The sequence below is a fragment of the Theobroma cacao genome, chromosome 9 (assembly GCF_053813885.1).
Source record: "Theobroma cacao isolate CCN51 chromosome 9, ASM5381388v1, whole genome shotgun sequence".
Classification (NCBI taxonomy): domain Eukaryota; kingdom Viridiplantae; phylum Streptophyta; class Magnoliopsida; order Malvales; family Malvaceae; genus Theobroma; species Theobroma cacao.
Window position 1 is genome coordinate 9767408 of NC_142647.1, and position 6218 is coordinate 9773625.

General features: G+C 33.0%; 1 non-coding gene across 1 annotated transcript; it reads right to left on the minus strand.

Annotated features, from left to right (window-relative positions):
* Window positions 1-268: 268 nt before the first annotated feature.
* Window positions 269-361, minus strand: LOC148760700 (small nucleolar RNA snoR8a). Its single transcript, XR_016028721.1, has one exon. It is a non-coding gene; the product is annotated as a small nucleolar RNA snoR8a (small nucleolar RNA).
* Window positions 362-6218: the final 5857 nt, after the last annotated feature.

Below are 6218 nucleotides of genomic sequence, written 5' to 3' on the forward strand. Positions count from 1 at the left end.
AAATTTACTCAAAGTTTCTTATAAAATGATTTTATTTAAGTTCAAATACTACAATCAAATTTTGCTAAATTTAAATTTATGTTATTAAGTGGGATCTACAAAAAATTTGTAAATACAAAATAAAATTGTATAAATATTTATAATTATATTTAACTCTATTAACCATAAATGCAATCTTTAATCTAAGAAATTTTAGCCTAAAGAATATAATCTGAAATGTTAAACAAAATAAAAGTATAAAAAATAAATAAAAAATTAAAGAGGTGGAGTAACTCAGATTCTATAGTTGCAATAGGAGGTTTGTCATACCCAAGTTAAGTAAGTCAAAACAAAGAATTATTTTTATAATCATTGCTAACTTCGTATCTCCTTTCTTCATCTAACAAAATGCAAGTTAATTCATCTAAATTTAATTTTAGGTATGAAGTTTTTTTAAAAGTTTGTTTATAGAAGGAGAATTCAAACTCAATTTTTGCGAAGAAGCTAAATTAATGTATATATTTTAAAATCAAATAATCAAGTATGAAAATATTTATATATATTTTTTAAAACAATAAATATTTTACACTTAAATATTTGGCTTATTAATAAGTGTATCTATCATCTACTTAAAAATTTGTATTTTTCAAATATTCTTTTCAATTTAATCCCTCAACATCTCAATTTTATTTAATTTAGTTGTTGTATTATATATTTTTGTACAAGTTAGTTTCTATGACGTGGCGTAAAAATTTTTTTTGAAAATTTTTAAATCTGCCACGTGGCACTATCATGTCATTAAGTTGGTACCATGTGACATTTCACATCATCAAAATATGCCACGTTGTGTTGATATCAGCGTTGAAGTCATCATTTTAACGACAAAATTGGATGCCGTTAATGAGAGAGACTAAATTGAAACAATTTTCAAAATTAAGGGAATAAATTGTTTCAATTTGGAGTTCAGGGACTAAATTGAACAAAATGCATGAATACATGGACTTGGTGGGTATTTTAACCATTTTATTTTTTAACATGGGTTGTCTTGTTTGGTTTTGATGTAGTTTTTTTGATCGAGATAGGCTTCTAGGATCAACGGTTCAAATGATTTTTTGGGGAGGGTTACTGAATCTTAGTATTAGGTTTAGGGTATAATTTTGTTCTCGTGATGCTTGGTAAAGTTTTTATGTAGCTAATCGACTTTTAGCAAATGTTCAGGGCATTAAAGTTCCAAGGATAGTCTTTTTAAACTCTAAGTTGAAGATCGAGAGTGGCATACTAGCGTTGAAATGATTAATAAAATTAAATGTTTTTCAAAAAAAAAAAGTCAATTAAAACATAGCGCGTCTCACAATTTTATTGGAAGCATTGGACACTTTGCTTATTTGACTAACAATGTTGTTTAGTGTGCAAATTGTTAAATAGAAGCAAATTAGTTCAAGTACTTAATTCCAAATTTTTATTCTTTAAATAACAAATTGAGAATTTGATTATAATTTGAACACCAAATATTTAATTAACCCTTTAAACCACAATGCAAATTATGATATCAAACTAAAGCCATAGTTAAAGAACCAAATTTACTCTTAAATTTATAAATTTTACTTTTAAAACTTTAAAATTTTTTAATTTATTTATTAATAAAATGATAGTGCATGATTTATTAATGGTTAAAAGACCTATCAAGTCCATGTACTATTCAATTTTGTTCAATTTAGTCATTATATTTAAAATCAAAGCAATTTAGTCTCTCAATTTTGAGAATTGAGTCAATTTAGTCCCTCCCCTTAACGATATCCAATTTTATCGTTAAAGGATAGCGTCAGCGCTGACGTTAGTATTGACGTGTCACATTTTGATGACTTGGTATGCCACATGACACTGAGTGTGACATGACAATGCCACATTGCACTATAAGATGACGTGGTAGTGCTTACGTGGCACTGACATGCTGACATGTTAGTGACACGTGTTAGATCAAAAAAATTTTGAAAAAAAAAAAATTCTACCATGTCATAGGAAATAAATTGAATAAAAAGATGTAGTATAAGGACTAAATTGAACAATATTGAGATATTGAGGTATTAAATTAAAAAAATATTTAAAAAATATAAATATTTAAGTAGATTATTGATATGCTTATTAATAAGTCAAATATTTAGGTGTAAAAGATTTATGGTGTTAAAAAATATATATAAATATTTCTTACTTGATTATTTGATTCTAGAATATGTAAATTAATTTATCTTTTTTAACAAATTTAAGTTTGAATTCTCCGTCTATAAAAAAAATTTTGAAAAAAATTTCATACTTGAAGTCAAATTTATATGGATAACTTGTATTACGTTAAAATAAAATAATATAAAATGACTAAATAAATTCCTTTTTCTTCTATATATAATAGTATAAAAATTTAAAATTTATTTAACTTAGTTTTTAACTTGAGCTAAAGTCAAATTAGCAAAATATACTGATTTAATTTTTTTCTTTTAAAAAAATGAAGAACGAAAATATAAAGTTAACGATGATTATAAAAATAATTCCTCATTCTGACTTACTTAATTTGTATATCACAAACCTCTTATTATAACCATAGACTCTAAGCTCCACCCTTTCAATTTTTTTATTTATTTTTTATGTTTTTATTTTATTTAATATTTCAAGTTATAATTTGAAATTTTTTATATTAAAGACTGCATTTATGGTTGATAAAGTTAAATATAGCTATAAATATTTGTACCATTTTATTTTATTAACAATTTTTTTGTCGATTCAAATTAATAATTTAAATTTAAATTTAGTAGAATTTGATTGTGGTATTTGAATTTAAATAAAAACATTTTATAAGAAATTTTGAGTAAATTTAAATAAAAGGTAAATTGGGTAAGAGTTGAATAATTTCAAAAGAATGTATATTTGTAAATTGTGAAAGTTGTAACTAAATCAATATATTGAGTAAATTTAAATAAAAGTTAAATTGGGTAAGAATTAATGAGACGCCATGGAGGGAATCTGTGACACGCTAGAGTTAAAGGTTGGTGACACACCATAGTGAGAATCTGTGACACGTCAGCATTTAGAGTTGGTGAGACGCCATGGAGGGAATCTGTGACACGCCAGAGTTAAGAGTTAGTGACATGCCATGGTGGGAATCTATGGCACGTCAGCGTTTAGAGTTGGTGAGACGTCATAGAGGGAATCTGTGACACGCCAAAGTTAAGAGTTGGTGACACGGCATGGAGAGAATTTGTGACACGCTAGCATTCAGAGTTCATGAGGCGACATGGAGGGAATCTGTGACACGTCAGAGTTCAGAATTGGTGACACACCATGGAGGAAAATTGTGACACGCCAGAGTTCAAAGTTGGTGACATGCCATGGTCATAGTTTAGAGTGTGTGACACGGCATTGCTTGAAAAGCTGACACGCCATGGTCATGGTTTAGAGTGTGTGACACTGCAGTGCTTAAACAGCGGACACGTCATGGTTTGAAGTAGAGAGAGAAAAAAAAACGAGCAGTTAACATGGTAATCGTTTGGACTTTCATTGAATTAATTCCCCTTTTTCAGAATAAATAAGAATATTACAAGGCCATTTTTCATTTTAAACAGTTATTTTTCAGAATTTCTAACGTTTGTGTGATTCATTTCTCATTCCCGTTGGTACCGGAGTGTTCGAGAAGGCTCTTTGCAAGCGTAACAGCATCACAGCGCCAGCAACAATGTCTGCCATGAGTGAAGAGGTCAGTGAGTCTCAAATTAAAACATTCATGTGTTCGTTAATTTTTTTGGTTTTTTGTTGGGTTTGTTTGATATGTTCGTGTTTTTTGTTTTGTTTTACAAATGTTTAGATTGTGTTTTCTTGCTGGTTTGATGGTTGTTTGGGGTTAAGTCGTAGTGGTTTTAGGGGTTTTGGGTGTTTACCGTGTGACGCCATTGTTATTATAGTTAGTTATTGGCGTGTCAGGTTTATATGATTTGATTTGATATGCATAGCGTGTGACAACATTTTACTTGATATGCATAACGTGTGACAACATTTTACTTGATATGCATGGCCTGTGATAGCATTTTACTTGATATGCATGGTGTGTCACAACATTTTACTTGTTATGCATGGCGTGTCACAAGATTTAACTTGTTATGCATGGCGTGTCACAACATTTTACTTGATATGCATGGTGTGTCACAACATTTTACTTGTTATGCATGGCGTGTCACAACATTTTGCTTGCTATGCATAGCGTGTCACAACATTTATTCCTTATTTATGTCTTCAGTATACCTTGTTGCACATGACAGCTTAACTCACTAGTGCATGTGTGCCATGTTTTGCAGATCCAATGCAGACAGTATGAGGATCTTGACAATTTGCTGATCATGTCGAAGGAGAAGTGGGCATTCAACATCGCAATTAACACCCACTGTAAGTGGTCGCAGATGCATTACATCACAAAGACTCTCCAACAAAAGTGGGAGTACAATGCAGTTAAGCGTACGTGCTTCGAAATGCTCCTGGACGTCTATCCATAGGGGTACTTTTACGCCGGTCTCTTGCACAACATCATGATTCGCCGGATCACTAAGAGCCAGTCAATGGACCCCAAGCTATGGTTTGCCACTGGCAAGAGTAAGGCACGGCTATCAAAGTAGGAGTTCTACCTCATCATCGGGCTGAAGTTTGGTCCAATGCCTGATGTGTTCAGACTACCGTACGAGGTTACTGCGGAGGGAATTCATGACAGATATTGAAACGGGTAAAAGAGCGTTAAGTTGCAAGCTTTACTTGATACGTTTCGCGAGGGTAACTTCCAGCGACCAAGAGACGCGACCAAGATGGCACTCGTCTTGATTGCAAATAACATTTTATTTGGTCAAGACTACCGTAGACGAGTGACGCCTTGGTTGCTGTCATTGGTGAAGGACATCGACCCTTGGAATGTCTTCCCATGGGGGCACTATGTTTGGAAGTTGACCTTGGACTACCTTTTGAAAGGGTTCGAAGTGCCTAACTCAATAGTGACAAAGGAAACTCGGTTATGCTACAACATTTACAGATTTGCATGGGTGATACAAGTACTATCACGTAACATTTTTTAGTTTCCTTTAGAAAAAATAATTTATGGGTGCACTCGTTTATGATTTACGGTCTGATAATGGTTACATTTGACTTGCAGTTCTAAGCAATGAAGGATATTTCGGCCCTCTAAAAATAGTTGCCCCTTCTAGTTCGAAAGACAACGTCTACCCACGAATGTGCAGATGAGATTGCAATCAGAAGCCAAAAGACTTCTACAAGGCAATTCGGAAGTTGGAGTCATCTGACCATGTAAGTGAAAAACTGTTAATTTTTGCTTTATGTTTGTATAATAATTTCCCCTATTCGATAATAACAAGATTTTATTTGTTTATTTGCAGTTGTGGGCACTGGAGACGTTGAAACCCATTGCAGATGAGGCCCTCTGGGAGTATTTTGTGGACCTTGATGTCCCGTTATTGGAGGGCCACGAGTACGTGCCAATAGAGCACATGGAGGATTGGTCGGATTAGGGCTTAGGTGTAAGGTAAAAAAGGAGAAGCTTGAAAGAGAAAAGAGTTTTTGGTGGCACGAAGCGGATGCGTACCGCTGCTGCTTTAGTTGATGAGCTATCGGGCCCTGAGTTGATGGACGAAGGGGACGACCGTAGTCAAGGCAGTGAACAGTCGGTAAGGACAATTCTAACAGTTTTGTGTTCTCCAATTCCATTTGTGATTATCAAATAACATTTCTATGTTTGCAGTTGAACCATGTGCCGGGAACTTCAGAACCACCCACCGATCTTCCTCAGACGCACAGTGGAAACGACCCGTCGATAAGATCGGTTTTAACGATTTGTGTTCTACATTATCACATATGTTTATCGAGTAACACAGTAATTTCTGTTATTACAATTTACAAAAATGATGAAAAGTCCTCAAGCACCAATCGGTTTGGCTCCACCGCAGACAACTAATGAGCCGCTAATAAAGATATTAAAGTTGTAACAGTTAATGTTCAACAATTTCATACATGATTATTGAATAACATAGTTATTTATGTATTTACAGTTTACGAAAGCAATGATAGGTCCATAAGCACCGATCGGTCCAGCTCCACCACAGACTGCTAACGAGCCACCGGTAAGGATATTAAAGTTGTAACGGTTAATGTTCAACAATTCCATACATGATTATTGAATAACATAGTTATATATGTAATTG